The sequence below is a fragment of the Panthera pardus genome, unplaced genomic scaffold (assembly GCF_024362965.1).
Source record: "Panthera pardus isolate Hobbes unplaced genomic scaffold, ASM2436296v1 HiC_scaffold_6, whole genome shotgun sequence".
In the NCBI taxonomy this organism is placed as follows: domain Eukaryota; kingdom Metazoa; phylum Chordata; class Mammalia; order Carnivora; family Felidae; genus Panthera; species Panthera pardus.
The window spans coordinates 85,623,813-85,643,013 of NW_026526991.1; the positions used below are offsets into that span (position 1 = coordinate 85,623,813).

At 39.0% G+C, this 19,201-nt stretch overlaps 1 long non-coding RNA gene across 1 annotated transcript; it reads left to right on the forward strand.

Moving 5' to 3' along the window:
- The first annotated feature begins 1,158 nt into the window (after positions 1-1,158).
- On the forward strand, positions 1,159-18,745 carry LOC109268735 (uncharacterized). Its single transcript, XR_002080753.2, has 2 exons — positions 1,159-1,220; positions 18,121-18,745. It is a non-coding gene; the product is annotated as an uncharacterized LOC109268735 (long non-coding RNA).
- Positions 18,746-19,201: the final 456 nt, after the last annotated feature.

Sequence of the window (19,201 nt, forward strand, 5' to 3'; positions counted from 1 at the left end):
GGGGGTATTGAAAAAATAATTTAATCCAAAAATCGATGGGAAAAGTTCATTTATTGCTGTCAGGAAATACATGAAAAAGTCAGTGACTTCAGTTAGGAGAGTCAGGCAGAAAGTCCTGGAAACAAGGTTAAGACCAAGTACACAGATGCAGGATGGAGGGACACAGCTAGCCAGGATTCAATTCATGTAAGGTGAAGAAACTGCATTTAAGGAAACCTTGTGAATCATAAGACAACAGCCTCAGACCAGAGCAAAAAGTCATGCATCCTTGGATTGAAAAGCCTGTTGTGTCTTTAAGCCTCATTTGTATGAAGGTGATGATGCCATCATGGTACCAGGTGATGAGAGTGGAAAACCCAGGCTCATGTGCTCTCCATAGGAAAAATAATTAACATATGTGTTCAGATTCTGTTTATGCTTCTTCAATAAATGGAAGTCATTTTCTAGGTCAAATGGGAACTACCTTACCTGCTTCCTCCTGGCTCCAAGTCCTGTCTACAGAGGAGCTGGGTGTTGGCCACACTGCTGTGCTCACTTGCTCAGTTCGGAGCTTTCTCCCCTTCACTAGTGATATCACAGAACATCAACAGAAAGTGCTTATTTGTTACAGGTCTCTGAGGTCGAGGTGTGAAGTTAAATGGTTTGATTTAATAGCTAGGCCGATGGGGCGCCTGGGTGGCTCAGTCAGTTAAGCGTCAGACTTCAGTTCACGTCATGATCTCGCGTTCCGTGAGTTCGGGCCGCGTTCCGTGAGTTCGGGCCCCACGTCGGGCTCTGTGCTGCCAGTTCAGAGCCTGGACCCTGCTTCGGATTCTGTGTCTCCCCCTCTCTCTGCCTCTCCCCTGCTCATGCTCTGTCTCTCTCTGTCTCAAAAATAAATAAAAGCATTAAAAAAAAAGCTAGGCTGCTTTTTGAAAAATGTTGAATGAAGGTTCTGTAAACAACCAGGAGAGTGATACAGCCTTCCCCCTCCCCCACCAAGTTTTTATCAGGAAGCATTTAAAAGAGATAATGGATCAGCTCACACTGGGACTAATCTGCCATGAGTTATTGTGTGGGATATTGTATTTTCCAAAATTAACATTGCAATATTTCATGTTCCACATGCTCTCCACACCTCGCCTTTCCACGTTGCTTTCCACTTGAAATTGGAAATAGAATTAAAGGAGTAAAGAAGTACAGGAGATATTACTCGACTTCTGAGGCTTCATCATAAGAAGGTCAGTTCTGTCTGTCTGTCTGACTGTCTCTCTTTCTCCCTCTCAATACTCGGCCTTGGGATCTGGCCACCATGTTTTGGAGAAGCTCAAAAAGCTAATGTGAAGACACCGCATAATTGCCAGGCATGTGTGAGACTGAGTTTTCACTTGATTCCAGCTCTCACTTTGTTATGCAGCAATTGATATGTAATACAGATTTCATGTTCTTTGCTTATTAACTTTCATTTTGGAGGCTTGCCATAGCCATGTTCTACGTGACTTGCTTTGGGTTTCTGCATGTGTCACACACTCCACGCGGAATGCTCTTCTCCTCTTCTAAGCAAATACACATTCTTCATTTTCATTTCCTGGCATAACCCAAAATCTCTCCTCTAGGGTCTAATGCTATTCTTCCTATTCTGCATATCCCTACACTCAATGAACTCATTTATACTGTGTTCCTCTTCATTCAGGTGTGATTTGTCTTTCTTTCTCTTTGTTTTTTTTCCCTCAGGGCCAAGTCCTGAATATTTAATTAGACCGCTAATGACTAGAAATTACAGGAGAGGCAGAGTGGGGAGGTGGTTAAGAACATTGGTTCAAGGCCCAGACTGCCCACGTCAGGAGAGTGGCTCTACTACCTACCAGCAGTGTGCCCTTGGATAAGCTACTAATGTCTGTATCAGTCAGGGACCTACCAGAGAAAGAGAACTACTAGGAGATCTATTCCTAACTATGTATACATACACACACATACAGAAAAGACATTGATTTCTAGGAATTACACAATTGTGTGACTGGCTAGGAAAATTTGAAATCTGTTTTCTTGCCACGCCACCTGACAAGATCCCAACTCTGGACCAGGCTAGCCGTCTCCCATTTTCTTGCAAACTGGTGTTGGAACAATGTGAGCTGGACAACGAGCATTACATAGTAGACCTCATCCTGTCTCTGACCGGCTCCATTTCCCCTTCCTCTCAATAGCTTTTTCAAACTTTATCTACTGCTCCCCACTCTGCCAGAGGATGGGGGGAGCCCTCCTCTTTCTCTGGCCAGTCCCTTTGCTGAATTGTAAATCTCATCCATTAGTTTCTTCCTAAAACTCTCCCTAATTCTAGCCCATCCCTTTTATTTTCAAGCTTTCTCTCTATTTGTTTTTCTTCTTAACATATAAACTTGTCCCCCCTCTTCCCTAGGTCGGTCTTTAGCTACTGGGCCTCCCTTCGCCAAACAAACTTCTTGAGAAAGTAGTATACTTTGCTCTCTTTTTAAAAAATTTTAATTTTAATTTTATTTTAAAAAATATTTATTTTGAGAGAGAGACAGAGAACGTGAGTGGGAGAGAGGCAGAGAGAGAGGGAGAGAGAATTCCAAACAGGCTCCACACTTTCAACACACAGCCCGATGCAGGATCGATCTCACAAACTGTGAGATCATGACCAGAGCCGAAATCAAGAGTTGGATGCTTAACCGACTGAGCCATCCAGGTGCCCTATTTTGCTCTCTTTACATCCTCACTTGCTATTCATTCTTCCATCCATGGAAATCTGATTCCACCTCTACCTTTCCACGGAAACTGTGCTTACAAGGTGGATGACCTAAACCATAGATCCAAGAGATGATTAAAAAGCATCTTGAGCAATGTTTAGTCTCAGCAGCTCTGGACACTGTTTACCACTCTGCTTTGCTCAGACCCCTGTCTTCTCTTGGCTTCTATGGCTTTCCCATAACATTTATCTCCTTCAATGTTCATTGTAATTGCTTAGTACCCCATTTGCTCAGATTGGTAGGACATCATGGATTGTTCTCAGGTCATCAGTCAAATATGTAAGAACCTAGAGACTCACTTAGTGCAAAGGGGCCATTCTTCTGTGCAGGTTCCAGGGGAAGAAGGAACTGAAGACTCTCACAGTCCATTGGGAGACTTGTTTTTCAGCTGCTATTACTTGTCACTGCCAGTTAGCATTCCTGTGGAAAACCTGGGAGACATGGAGCCTTCAGGTCTCTTCCTAGAACAATGGAAATGCTGACCAAATTGAAAACCTGGGTTTATCTAAAGAGAAAAGAATTTTGGAACTTTAAATGGCCAGTTTTAAAAAATCCTGCCTAATTGGGCATTATCGTATTTCACATGGATTAGCTTCCCAGTGTATGAAAATTTAAGTATTTCTTAGAATATTTCTTCATGGAGTTTAGACATATAAAATATATTTTTTAAATATTTTCTTGGGGTTGTCAAACTAATTCTATTAGCATTAACATTCTTGGTTATTATTTGTTGACTGTAATTTGGACAGTTCCTGGTTTATACAGTGTTATTAGAGTTAAATATGTGGGCTGTAACCTTAGGGTATAAATTTTATAATCCTCCATTTACTATGAAAATATAAGAGGTGGGTTTTAGGGATGTCAAACTGTAAATGTAGAGTAAAGAAAGCTAAGGGGTCATATAATAATTGCCTCAATTGGCTGATGGGTAGCTCTAAGAAAATGCAATCATTGAAAAGGGAACGTGAGCACCTCGAGGTGAATTGAGTGAGTCACTATTTTTCCTGAAGACCAAATCACAAGAAATACACTGAAATCATAATAGAAGGTAGGACATCAGTTTCATGCTGGTTGTCCTTTTTTTCCTACCTGAAAAAACCACAGCAAAAATAGCTGACATTTATATTATGCTTGTTATATATAGACACTACTCTGAATGCTTTGTATCTATTAACTTTTTAAATAAATTTTATTTATTTACTTTGATGCAGGGGAGGGGAGAAAGAGATGGAGAGAGAATCTCACGCAGGCTCTATGCTCATTGTGGAGCCTGACACAGGGCTTGATCCCACAAACCATGAGACCATGACCTGAACCAAGATCAAGAGTTGGTCACTAAACCAACTGAACCACCCAGGCGCCCCTACATCTGTTAACTTTTTAATTTTCACAACAATACTGTGAGGGAAGGATTTTACTCTCCTCAATTTTTGTGTCATGTTCTCCATGAAACACAGAAAAATGAATTATTTTCCCCAAAGTCACATAGCTAGTTTTAGAAAAACTATCATTTCAATTTAAACTCTCTGAGTTCATCGCAATAATGCCATTGCAAAAAAGCTCTATGGCTCCATTTTACCAACATGAATGACCACAGCTGCTCCTGTTTTTTATTTGAAAAAAATTTTAAATGTTGGGTGCCTGGGTGGCTCAGTTTGTTAAGCGTCTGACTTCGGCTTGGGTCATGATCTTGCAGTTTGTGAGTTTGAGCCCTGCATCGAGCTCTGTGCTGACAGCTCAGAGGCTGGAGCCTTCTTCCAATTCTGTGTCTCCCTCTCTGCCCCTCTCCTGCTCGTGCTGTCTCTCTCTGTCTCTCAAGAAATGAATAAACGTTAAAAAGTTTTTTTAAATATATTTTTTAATGTTTATTTATTTTTGAGAGACAGAGACAAGGCATGAGAAGGGTAGGGGCAGAGGGCAAGGGAGACATAGAATCCAAAGCAGGCTCCAGACTCTGGGCTGTCTGCACAGAACCCGATGTGGGGCTAGAACCTAACCCATGAACTGCAAGATCATGACCTGAGCCAAAGTCAGACGCTTAACCAACTGAGCCACCCAGGCACCCCTATTTTTTTATTTTAATATTCTTTTATATTGCTTCCTCTTTTGTCACAAGAAAAGGACAGAAAAGGCAAGTATAGAACAAATAAGTGCTTCTCCCCTGGGGTGCCTACTATAGACCACAAGGCAACAAGAACAAGAAATGACTGGTGTTACTCACTGCAGGGCATCAAGGTAGTGAGTGGGGTGGGGGGCAGTGTCTGGACTAGGAGCTGGGTGAGGGATATGCAAAAATGTAGGAAGGTTTGAGGGCATCTGCAGTTCTCCTGAATCAGCAACATTTTGGATATTTATAATTTTTTCAAAAGAAAAATGTGCAGTGACTTCTATTCCATGTTAGATCATTGGAAGCTGCTAAAATAGAAATTACTGTGAATGCTCAGCAGATGTGGAAAAAAATCTGATGGTCTTTTACTGACTACATGGAAAGTAACGTCTTGTTGATACTCCTTGTGAAAGCTGAGGTGTTTGATAATTGTGTTGTGGAAGTTATAGAAATAAAGTAGAAAAATGTGTAAGTGAATCAATAAAAGTACTTCCCAATTATTGAATATATTTCCATTTTTTAAAAATTTTATTTTCTATTTTTTTAAATTTACATCCAAATTAGTTAGTATATAGTGCAACAATGATTTCAGAAGTAGATTCCTTAGTGTCCCTTACCCATTTAGCCCATCCCCCCTCTCACAACCCTTCCAGTAACCCTCAGTTTATTCTCCATATTTATGAGTCTCTTCTGTTTTGTCCCCCTCCCTGTTTTTGTTATTTTTGTTTCCCTCCCTTAAGTACATCTGTTTTGTCTCTTAAAGTCTTCATATGAGTGAAGTCATATGATTTTTTTCTTTCTCTGACTAATTTCACTTAGCTTATTACCCTCCAGTTCCATCCACATAATTGCAAATGGCAAGATTTCATTCTTTTTGTTTGCCAACTAATACTCCATTAGTCCATATATACATCCATATATATATACCACCTCTTCTTTATCCATTCATGCATCGATGGACATTTGGGTTCTTTCCATACTTTGGCTATTGTTGATAGTGCTACTATAAACATGGGGGTGCATGTGTCCCTTTGAAACAGCACACCTGTATCCCTTGGATAAATGCCTAGGAGTACAATTGCTGGGTTGTGGGGTAGTTCTATTTTTAGTTTTTTGAGGAACCTCCATGCCATTTTCCAGAGTGGCTGCACCAGCTTGCATTCCCACAAAGAATGCAAAAGAGATCCTTTTTCTCTGCATCCTCGCCAACATCTGTTGTTGCCGGAGTTGTTAATGTTAGCCATTCTGACAGGTGTCAGGTGGTATCTCATTGTGATTTTGATTTGTATTTCCCTGATGATGTTGAGCATTATCTCGTGTGTCGGTTGGCCATCTGGATGTCTTCTTTGGAGAAGTGTCTATTCATGTCTTTTGCCCATTTCTTCACTGGATTATTTGATTTTTGGGTGTTGGGTTTGATGAGTTCTTTATAGATTTTGGATACTAACCCTTTATCTGATATGTCGTTTGCAAATATTTTCTCCCATTCTGTCAGTTGCCTTTGAGTTTTGCTGATTGTTTCCTTCTCTGTGAAGAAGCTTTTTATTTTGATGAGGTCCCAGTAGTTCATTTTTGCTTTTGTTTCCGTGCCTCCGGAGATGTGTTGAGTAAGAAGTTGCTGCGGCCAAGATCAAAGAGGTTTTTGCCTGCTTCCTCCTCTAGGATTTTGATGGCTTCCTGTGTTACATTTAGGTCTTTCATCCATTTTGAGTTTGTATTTGTGAATGGTGTCCATTCACCATTTTATTTTGTGAATGGTTGTCCAGGTTCATTTTTTGGCATGTCGCTGCCAGTTTTCCCAGCACCACTTGCTGAAGAGACTGTCTTTATTCCATTGGATATTCTTTACTGCTTTGTCAAAGATTAGTTGCCCATACATTTGTGGGTCCATTTCTGGGTTCTCTATTCTGTTCCATTGATCTGAGTGTCTGTTCTTGTGCCAGTATAATACTGTCTTGATGATTACAGCTTTGTAGTATAGCTTGAAGTCTGGGATTGTAATGCCTCCTGCTTTGGCTTTCTTTTTCAAGATTGCTTTGGCTATTCAGGGTCTTTTCTGGTTCCATACAAATTTTAAGATTATTTGTTCTAGCTCTGTGAAGAATGCTGGTGTTTTTTGATAGGGATTGCATGGAATATGTAGATTGCTTTGGATAGTATTGACATTTTAACAATATTTGTTCTTCCTATCCAGGAGCACAGAATCTTTTTCTATTTTTTTGTGTCTTCTTCAAGGGCTTTCATCAGCTTTCTATAGTTTTCAGTATACAGATTTTTTACCTCTTTGGTTAGATTTATTCGGTTTTTGGTGCAACTGTAAATGGGATTGATTCCTTGATTTCTCTTTCTGTCACTTCATTGTTGGTGTATAGGAATGCAACCGATTTCTGTGCATTGATTTTATATCCTGCAACTTTGCTGAATTCATGAATCAGTTCTAGCAGCAGTTTTTTTGTGGAATCTTTTGGGTTTTCCATATAGAGTATCATGTCATCTGTGAAGAGTGAAAATTTTACCTCCTGGCTGATTTTGATGCCTTTTATATCTTTGTGTTGTCTGATTGCAGAAGCTAAGACTTCTAATACTATGTTGAATAACAGTGGTGAGAGTGGACATCCCTGTCTTGTTCCTGACCTTAGGGGGAAAACTCTCAGTTTTTCCCCATTAAGGATGATATTAGCGTTGGGTCATTCATATATGGCTTTTATGATCTCGAGGTATGCTCCTTCTATCCCTACTTTCTTGAGGGTTTTTGTCAAGAAAGGATGCTGTATTTTGTCAAATGCTTTCTCTGCATCTATTGAGAGGACCATAGGGTTCTCGTCCTTTCTTTTGTTGATGTGATGAATCACATTGATTGTTTTGCAGATATTGAACCAGCCCTGCATCTCAGGTATGAATCCCACTTGGTTGTGGTGAATATTTTTTTTAATGTATTGTTGGAGCTGGTTGGCTAATATCTTGTTGAGGATTTTTGCATCCATGTTCATCAGGGAAATTAGTCTATCGTTCTCCTTTTTAGTGGGGTATCTGTCTGGTTTTGGAATCGAGGTAATGCTGACTTCATAGAGAGAGTTTGGAAGTTTTCCTTCCATTTCTATTTTTTGGAACAGCTTCAAGGGAATAGGTGTTAACTCTTCCTTAAATGTTTGGTAGAATTCCCCTGGAAAGCCATCTGGCCCTGGACTCTTGGTTTTTGGCAGATTTTGTATTACTAATTTGATTTCCTTACTGGTTATAGGTCTGTTCAAATTTTCTATTTCTTCCTGTTTCAGTTTTGGTAGTGTATATGTTTCTGGGAATTTGTCCATTTCTTCCAGATTTCCCATTTTATTGGCATATAATTGCTCATAATATTCTCTTATTATTGTTTTTATTTCTGCTGTGTTGGTTGTGATCTCTTCTCTTTCATTCTTGATTTTATTTATTTGGGTCCTTTCCTTTTTCTTTTTGATCAAAATGGCCAGTGGTTTATCAATTTTGTTAATTCTTTCAAAGAACGAGCTTCTGGTTTCATTGATCTGTTCTACTGTTTTTTTGGTTTTGATAGCATTAATTTCTGCTTTAATCTTTATTATTTCCTATCTTCTGCTGGTTTGGGGTTATTTGCTGTTCTTTTTCCAGCTCCTTGAGGCATAAGATTAGGTTGTGTATCAGATCTTTCTTCCTTCTTTAGGAAGTTCTGGATTGCTATATACTTTCCTCTTATGATTGCCTTTGCTGCGTCCCAGAGGTTTTGGGTTGTGGTGTTATCATTTTCAATGGCTTCCATATACTTTTTAATTTCCTCTTTAATTTCTTGGTTAGCCCATTCATTTTTAGTAGGATGTTCTTCAGTCTCCAAGTATTTGTTCCCTTTCCAAATTTTTTCTTGTGGTTGGTTTCGAGTTTCATAGTGTTGTGGTCTGAAAATATGCACAGTATGATCTCAATCTTTTTATACTTACTTAGGGCTGATTTGTGTCCTAGTATATGGTCTATTCTGGAGAACGTTCCATGTGCACTGGAGAAGAATGTATATTCTGCTGCTTTAGGATGAAATGTTCTGAATATATGTTAAGTCCATCTGGTCCAGTGTGTCATTCAAAGCCATTGTTTCCTTGTTGATTTTTTGATTAGATGATCTGTCCATTGCTGTGAGTGAGGTGTTGAAGTCTCCTACTACTATGGTATTACTATCAATGAGTTTCTTTATGTTTGTGATTAATTGATTTATATATTTGGGTGTTACCACATTTGGCACATAAATGTTTACAATTGTTAAGTCTTCTTGGTGGATAGACCCCTTGATTATGACATAATGTCCTTCTTCATCTCTTGATACAGTCTTTATTTTATTTATTTATTTATTTATTTTTGGTTTATTTATTTATTTTTTTCAATGTATGAAGTTTATTGTCAAATTGGTTTCCATACAACACCCAGTGCTCATCCCAAAAGGTGCCCTCCTCAATACCCATCACCCACCCTCCCCTCCTTCCCACCCCCCATCAACCCTCAGTTTGTTCTCAGTTTTTAAGAGTCTCTTATGCTTTGGCTCTCTTCCACTCTAACCTCTTTTTTTTTTTCCTTCCCCTCTCCCATGGGTTTCTGTTAAGTTTCTCAGGATCCACATAAGAGTGAAAACATATGGTATCTGTCTTTCTCTGCATGGCTTATTTCACTTTGCGTAACACTCTCCAGTTCCATTCATGCTGCTACAAAGGGCCATATTTCATTCTTTCTCATTGCCACGTAGTACTCCATTGGATACAGTCTTTATTTTACAGTCTAGATTTTCTGATATAAGTATGGCTACTCTGGCTTTCTTTTGTTGACCATTAGTATGATAGATGGTTATCCATCCCCTTATTTTCAATCTGGAGATGTCTTTAGGTCTACAATGGGTCTCTTGTAAACAGCATTTAGATGGATCTTGTTTTCTTATCCATTCTGTCACCCTATGTCTTTTGATTGGAGCATTGAGTCCATTGACGTTTAGAGTGAGTACTGAAAGATATGAATTTATTGCCATTATGTTGTTTGTAGAGTTAGAGTTTCTGGTGTTCTCTGGTCCTTTCCAGTCTTTGTTGCTTTTGGTCTTTTTTTTTTTTTTTCATCTTTTGTCCCCTCAGAGAGTCCCCTTAAAATTTTTCAGGGATGGTTTAGTGGTCACAAACTCCTTTAATTTTTGTTTGTCTGGGAAATTTTTAATCTCTTCTTCTATTTTGAATGACAGCCTTGCTGGATAAAGAATTATCGGCTGCATATTTTTCTGATTCAGCACGTTGAATATATCCTGCCACTCCTTTGTGGCCTGCCACATTTCTGTGGATAGGTCTGCTGCAAACCTGATCTGTCTTCCCTTGTAGGTTAGGGACTTTTTTCCCTTGCTGCTTTCATGATTCTCTCCTTGCCTGAGTATTTTGTGAGTTTGACTATGATATGCCTTGTTGATGGTCGGTTTTTGTTGAATCTAGTGGGGGTCCTCTGTGCTTCCTAGATTTTGATGTCTGTGTCTTTCCCCAGGTTAGGAAAGTTTTCCGCTATGATTGGCTCACATAACACTTCTACCCCTATTTCTCTCTCTTCCTCTTCTGGGACCCCTATGATTCTGATGTTGTTCCTTTTTAATGAGTCACTGATTTCTTTAATTCTTAAATCGTGCTCTTTTGTCTTAATGTCCCTCTTTTTTTCTGCTTCATATTCTCTATAAGTCTGTCCTCTATATCGCTGATTCTCTATTCTGCCTCATCCATCCTTGCTGCCGTGGCATCCGTCCATGATTGCAGCTCATTTATAGCATTTTTTATGTCATTCTGACTATTTTTTACTTCTTTTATCTCTGCAGAAAGGGATTCTAATCTATTTTTGACTCCAGCTAGTATTCTTATTATCGTGATTCTAAATTCTGGTTCAGACATCTTGCTTGTATCTGTGTTGGTTACATCCCTGGCTGTCGTTTCTACCTGCTCTTTCTTTTGGGGTGAATTCCTTCGTTTTGTCATTCTGAAGGGAGAAAAGGAATTATGAAGGTAGAAAAATTAAAATTAAAAAAAAATTAAAATTAAAAATATATTAAAATTTTAAAATTAAACACATACACACACACAAATCGAATAAATGATGCTAGATCCTAGGTGTGTTTTGGTCTAGGTGTTGAAAGTGGTTTGAGAGATTAGAGAAAAACAGGGGGGAGAGGAAAGGAAGTCATTTGAGAATTTGAAAAAACGAATACACTGAAGTAGACTAAAATGAGATGATGGGAGTAAAATAGAACTTGAAAATTTTACACAAAAGTAAAGAATATAGTAAAAAATTAAAGAGAAATATTTTTAGTAGAAGTTGAGAGTACAAATGAAGTTTTTCTCTTTCTGCATTCAAGACAAAGAAAAGAAATGAAAAAGAAAAAAGAAAAAAAAGGAAATAGTTTGAAAATTTGAAAAAGTGAATACACTGAAGTAGACTAAAATAAAATGATGGAAGTAAAGTAGATTTTGAAAATATTTACACAAAAGTAAAAAATATAGTATAAAATTAAAGGAAATATTTTTAATAAACACTGAATATAAAAATGAAATATTCTCTTTCTGTATTCAAGAAAAGAAAATAAGTGAAAAAAAGAAAAAGAAAAGAAAGAAAATTGAATAGATGGACTTGCTAACAGATTGAAATAGGACTGAAATTACTTTGTTTTCCCCTAGAAGTCAGACTATGAAGCGCTTTCTAGTCCATAAACTAAGCAGGCAGTGAGACTTGTGTTCTTGAAGAGCAAGGTTGCCCCAATTGGGTGGGGCTCAGTGTAGCAGCTCCATTCTCCACTAGATGGAGCTGCTAGCCTACTGGGGTGGAGTGTTGCGTGGTCATAGGTGTGTGCACGCATGTGCAGGAGCGGTGAAAATGACGCCAGCCAGCTACCCAGTATGTTCTCCCAGATCAGCAATCATGCACCCGTCCTCTGAGTTCAGCTTTCGTCCACTCCCCACTTTTTCACTCTCCGTGACCAGGCCCCAGGCAGTAGCTCTCTCCCAAGTTTTGTCTCAGATGTGGCTGTTTTCCCCATCCCCTTACTTCTGAAGGACTGCGGCTTTGACCTGTTCTTCCCCTCTGTGGGAGGGTCTTACCGAACAATGGCCAAATGAGCAATGGCTGAATGTCGGCTGCACCCAGGAATGCTTGCTGGACCCTGCTGCTGCCAGTGCCCCAAGACTGCAGCCAGGTGCCAGCCCGCCCCAGAAAAAGTTCATGAGATAGTGTAGCAGCAGCATTTCAGGGATTACAGAAAATCACAACACACATCTGGCACCAGGCTTCACCCTTAATGACCTTGTTCCAGCACCAGTGAATGTGGCCATTTTCTGGGGTCTGCTGGGACCAGGTGGCTTCAACAGTCTCTACCAAATGTCCTTCCAGCAGTAGAACCGCTTTTCCCAGTGTCACCTGAGAACCTCCTGGACCCCACTCTGTTCCTGGGGCTTCACCCGTCCCACCAGAGCACTGCCGGGTATCGAGCTGTGGAGTTGCAGACTTTGCACTCCCCTTGTTTACAGTCTTAATGCAATTTAAACCCTCTCCTTTCTCCTTTCTCCTTTCTCCTTTCTCCCTTTTTAGTTTAGCCCCTGCAGCTGTTTCCAATTTTCCACTTTCTCTCCAGCTGCTTTTGGGGAGGGGTGCTTTTCCCGTATTCTCCCCCCCCACCCCCGTCTCTGTCCTCTCTTTGCCTGCAAAAGCACCTCCCTGCCCACTGTGGCTTCTTGCTCCCCAAGTTTACCTCTCTGTGCCATGTACCTGTTGAAATCTGTGGTTCAGGTTGTGCAGATAGTTGTGTTAATCCTCCAGTCAGTTTTCTAGGTGTGCAGGATGGTTTAGTGTTGATCTGGATGTATTTCACGGACGTGAGAGACACAAAAAACTTCCATGCTGTTCCGCCATCTTGGCTCCTCCCCTCAAATATATTTCCATTCTTAAGAGCAAAGCTTTTTTTTGAATGACATAATTTTTCATCCTCAAATTCAAAGGACTGATTTTGTCTCTTTGGTCTTTTGGACTGAGTTTCCATAGGACCACAGATCTTGTCAAATGTAAATTATCAAGGAATCTATTTTCATATTTCAATTATAAACCTCAACCGCCTGTGTTTGAATAGTTCCTGTGAAAAGGAACTTACTACGCACAAGGCAGCTTGTTCTATTTTTAAAAAGACAAACTGAAGTATCAGAACATTGATATTAGGTAATTGTCAGAAAATGTTTTCATGATATGTAAGTACAAAATATTCCTCATAGTTTGTGGCTAAACTAATGTCCATCTGACAGAGGTGTAGCCAGGATGTGCTTTTGAATCTGTAACTACTAGTGTTTTTTTCTGTTTGTGTGTGTGTGTGTGTGGTGGTGGTGGTGGTGGTGGTGGTTTGTTGTTGTTGTTGTTTTTCGTAGAGGGAGAGTGTGAGAAAGAGTGGAAAAGGGAGAGAGAATCCCAAGCAGGCTCCACACTCAGCTCAGAACCCAACACAGGGCTCGATCCCATGACCCAAGGATCATGACTTGAGTATAACTACTAGTTTAAAGGACTCCTCATCTCTTTCTTTCTCTCCACACCTGGGTTTGGACCCAAGGTTGCCCAAATGCCAGTGCCCTATTCCATGTGCCCCTAAGACAGGGACCTGAATCTAGGGACACACTTCAATGCAGTGATGTACCCAGTGTCACCACCCTGCCGACTCTGACAAAGAACAATTTCTTCATGAAGAATGTTTAGAATAGCAAACCTCTATGATTACATTTCCTAATTGTCTACTTAAGACAGTTCTTAGTTTTTCTGACCTTAAAAGACAGACTTTTAACACAAAGAGCAGGCTTGTTTCAGAAATCTCATTGAAAAATTGTAATGGTAATCAAGAAAACTTGCCCTTTTATTAATTGTAATACTGACATAAACAATTTAAAATTCTTTTTTATTTAATTTTTTTTAAGTTTTGTTTATTTATTTTGAGAGAGAGTGAGATAGAGAGCAGGGGAGGCACAGAGAGAGAGGGAGAGAGAATATTAAGCAGGCTCCATGCTGTCAGCACAGAGCCTGACAAGGGGCTTGAACCCATTAACTGTGAGACCATGACCTGAGTTGAAAAAAGTGTCAGATGCTCAACTGACTGAGCCACCCAGGGGCCCCAAACAAATTAAAACTCTAATAAGACAAAGGCTTTCTTCTTTTTTTTTTTTTTAAACATAAAATAACCACATTGAAGGTCCCAGTGTGGCTCTAAGACAATGGATACTACTCAACACTCATATGAGAAAAAGGACCAGAGAAGTAATTACTGGAACTTGATTGTGTAATATTGGAGTTGAAAGTCATCCAAGATATTAGCATTGTCCTAGAACGGAAAGCTATGACATCCCCAAATACCACAAGGTAATATTCATTACAAGTTATACTGGAGGTATGTGTGGGAAGGAAACATTATCAATATTTTTAGCAGTTTTCCTTAAAGAGTGAGAGTGTATCAGATACACATTTGCAACAGTGAAGTGATGTATTTTCCTTTCCTCTAAATTATAATGTTCTGGGACTTTCCACCTAGTGAACCAGTGGGTTTCAGGGCTTCAGAGAACACACTATTTATTGCATGGATGCATTTAGAGCTCTTGTAAAAGCAGGCTCTTGGGAGGAAACATTTGTTGAGAGAGAAGAGGATTCCTTTATTTCCAAACTCCTTGAAGTCTAAACTTAAAATTGTACTAGGGAGCACAGGAAGAGGGAGAATACAAGCTGTGATGTGGGAAGACTGCAGTTGACATGGGGAAGAATGGGAGATCTCCAGGAAAAGAAGTAAGTGGAAAGGAAGAAGGAAGGGGATGTGTTCAGATCTGTGACTTCTTCTTCCCCATTCCAGGTCAAGTTCTAGGGTGGAACATTAAAACAAAATCAGATAAGGTTCAGGTAAATGGGAGCACGTGGACTTTCTCCTCATTTCCCTGGGCACAGGCTGGGATTTCAGGTCCCGTCAAAGAAAAAGAACAACCAACAAGGTGCATCCAGGTGACAGATTGGAATGGTTGAGGGGATGCTCTCACCAGAGTAGAGGGAGTCAGTTCCTCTTCTATTCTACCAAGGCCAAGTTCAAATCACTGAGGGACCAGCACAAGGATCTGATCAGGACAGAGAAAAGACTACAAGTTCCCTTCTGTGAGTTTCAGCAGCAGATACCAGGAAGATGCCCAGTGTCCAAGCAGGATGAGAAATGGCCTCACAGAGTTCAGGGAGGGCCAGGAGCACAATGCTGGACCTCGCCTAGAGCTCTAGACCCGAGAATCCTTTTCTCTTCACCTCTATACTCAGATACTCTCTGATAGGGGAGACAATAAATGACTGAGCAATTACCTGAAATAAATGAAGGTAAACCAAAATAGGCTTTTAAAAAATAAGAGAGCCTAAGTTACCTTTAATTGGCAAGTTTAATTCCACTTTTGCTTCAAGTCTTTATAAGATAAGGGCCTCAGATCAAGATAAGTAGGCCTCCTTTATTTTCTAGAAAAATAGAGAATGCTACACCTTCCTTCTTACTCTTGCCCTCATCTCATGGTATTGCAGAAATGCTGATTCCTCCACAACAAAACATTACTCTAGATGTATTTGTTAATTTTATTTTGTGCAGGCACTAGCTGCCATTGAGAAAATAATTTCATATTTTCCATTATCACACCAGCATTATGGTCTGTGGCAAAGACATCGCTATATCCTTCCCAAGCCCTGTTTCTTTTTTTCCTCATGGGCACACAGTTAAATTACATTTAAATTATATCTCAGCCTTCCCAGTAGTAAGGTGAGGTCATATGACTGCGTTTTAGTCAATGGAATGTGGATGGAAATTATATAGGCTACTTTTAAGCCAGTACCCTAAACTTCCTATGCAGTCCATGTTGGTCTTTCCCTCACACGTCAGCTAGATCTAGGTAAGGACTCTGGCTGGAACAGCCACTGGATGGAATATGCCTGGATCCCTTGAATGACTGCATGAGACAGAGCCTCAATCTCCACCTGTCAAGAATTGTGAAGTGTTAGGATTTTACTCTACTTGCAAGATAGCAAGTAAACTTATTACTGTTCCTTGGATCCTGGCAGAAGACCCAAAACTTCTGAGTCAGAGATAAAGTACTTTCTATTCCCTGCAAAACTAGTAGCCAGTTTTTCATATTGGCTTGTATCTATTCTTGCTTCCCAAGTTCCGTTCATGCAGCACAGGACACGTGAGAGATGTCTTCACATGTGGTGGGCTACATTACGGAAAAGGAACACTGAGTTTGGGGAATTCACCATGTTGCTAGGAAGCAGAAGCAAGACTGTGCTTTGTCATGGAGAAGACATTATCTCATTTTTCAAGGTTGCCCACAGCAAGTGTAACTCTGAGAATGGCTCTGGTAAGGAATGGTTGGGAGTCTTGACATGACTAATAAAATTTGCAGTGATATTCAGAGCCCCTGCAGAATTGGGCAGGAAACCAACCTTTAGTGGCTGAAGCCACTGAGATCTTGGGTTTCTGTAGCAATTAGCCTATCCTGCCTGATACATAGAGTCCCCTGGGAAGAACCTTCCTTGCTTATCCCAGAAGTTAGCAGTAATTCCTTATTTTCTTCTGTCTTATGCTTCATTTTCTCTATCTACAGCTAATAAATATCCAGGGGCTAGATGTTTAGACTAAAGAAAGTATTCATTTTTTTCTAAAGTAACTTTATTTTTCTCAAAATTTATGACTAAAATTCAAGTATCAAAGTTTCAGTTTTATAAGGTTCAGTGTTAATTTTCTTATTTAAACATATCCATATAACAAATTTGATTAGTGGCAATTCTGACAAACTGACAAAGATTTTCAAGCTGTCTTAATTAATGAACCATTGCTAAACATAATAAATACTATTACTTTTAATATACTAGTGTTTATATACTAATAGTAATAGTATGTATACCATTACTATTATTAAGTTTTTAATAGCTATTTCTTTTACTCATAATGGGAAAGTCAAGTGTTAAAAATATTGTACTAATGCCTGTTATGGAAAAGAGCTAGCAGTATGATGTTTTGTAATATCCAGGGAAAGCTAGCAAGATCATCAGAATATATTTCTTCTCCATGAGCTACTATTGTGAGTTCTTTTAATGTTTAATGCTGAACTAGGAAAATTCAAAAGAAGACATAATTTTCTGTGGCAAATAGTGTGAATTGAGTTGTTACTAGATCCCATATGGTATTAAAGTACTATATCTCATATCAAGTGTAAAACAACAGGTTACATTGCTTGAAATAATATTTAACATTTTCCACCACTGATAGGAGTGACAAGTATCATTTGTGTTCATAATGAATGTCTGTCTTTCATTTTATTTTATTATTTATTTATTTTTAAAATCAATCTTAAATAAGTTTTTAACGTTTATTTATTTTTGAGAGACAGAGAGAGTTTGAGAGCGCAAGTGGGGAAGGGGCAGGAAGAGAGGGAGACACAGAATCCAAAGCAGGCTCCAGGCTCTGAGCTGTCAGCATGGAGCCCAATGTGGGGCTTGAACCCACAAACCTTAAGATCATGACCTGGGCCTAAGTCAGACCGTTAACCAACAGAGCTCCAGCTGTCTTCCATTTTAAAGATGGTTCTGATCTGCCACCTGCAGAATAAGTCATTTGAGTGTCTTTTCAGTAATAGAGATAGATTTATCCATTCCTACTCCTTCCACCCCCTTTCTGTCCTATTTAAGGGCAAATTATACAATGTAACCTGAAAACAAAAAAGAAAAAATTGTCCCACAGGGGATTGGCCATAGAACTTTGACCTCATTACTGTACATTAGCACCATTTTCTATTCAAAAGAACAAGCCTGTCACAGATAATAGGTCCCTGCTCCTGTAACAAGTATGTTCCTAATCAATTTTCTGTTTTCACAGGGTTTCAAGCAAGCTGCACGATGACTGTATCACACTGAGTTATATTTCTGTTTGAATATCGAGGCATAATATATGTTTCTCCTGCTAGAAGTGATCTTCTGAGATTTTATATTTTGTAAAAATAAGAATTTCCTATCTGGATTTCTGGATAACTTAATTTATGACTATCCAGCCAACTTCAATGCCTGATACCCACTGTGGCAAAACTAGTGTTGTCCATAATAATATATGGATGGATGCTATTTCCTGAAGTGATTTGTTGATGTTTGTTTCTCCAGCAGATTTATGTTGTCTATTAAGTCTTTCATCACCATCTGGTATAATTAATGACTCGTGAAACTTGCCTCTTGTAGCACAAAATCCATCACATGGCAGAAATGCAGATGGGCATTCCATGAGATGAGCCAAGATTTTGAACACAAAGCCTTCTTCAGACAGCTGGGAGCAGATATATGAAGAGCCCTTGTCACCTGAAATTTATTCTCCTTCCCTATTCATTGTTCCAGAACATAGGGCAGCAACTAGAATCTGTGGCTGAAACTGAAGTTTCAGTGAGCAGTATGGTGAGCCTAGTCCAAACCTATGTCATCATCCAAATGTTGACTTCAGGTTTCACTGATATTTACCAGTACCTTTGTTGTCTTGTTTTTCATTCACAGCCCTTTCCTTTACTCAGTATTTCGTGAAATTCTAAATATTATATGTTAGATTATTTGCTAGACATTTTGTAGTTTTATCGCTATTGTTCAAGGTATTCTATTTCCTGGCATATTTTCTAGTTGGTTGCTGCTGCTTTAGAGGTTGTTGATTTTTACATGTTGATCTTGTACTGAGGAAACTTGCTGAACTCCCTCATTCTCTGCACCAATATTGGTTATTTTGTCTTTTCCTTTCCAATTCTGACACCTCTTGTTTCTTTTTCTTATGTTGTCCAGGGTTTTTAATACTATTTTAAAGAATAAATGGGATAGTAGATGATGTCTATGTGAAGTGCCTTTATGAAATCAGATGACTGCTGTGGCTTTGCAATAGATAGTAAATTAAATTCAGGAAGTTCCTTTTCTTAGTTTCTTAAGAGAAGCACACTTTTTAATAGCTGCATCGTATTCTTATGTACAAATATATTGTAATTTATTTAGGCAATATCTTATTGAGAAATATGTTGGTTATTTTCATAAATTTATTTTTTATATTACAAAAAAAATCCTACAGTAAAATCTTTGTACATATTTCTTTCCACACTTGTCTAAGTTTATATACAGGAAACATTTCTAGAAGCATAACTGCTGAGTGAAGGATGTGTGCCTTAAATTTGTTTTCTCAAATTTTGGATAAGTGTTATCAAAGAGAGAAAGAGCTAAACATTTATTCGTCTTGTTTTGTATACTATTTCAAGTTAACTAAGGGGGCATAGTTGATGAGAGTAAGTTGGTT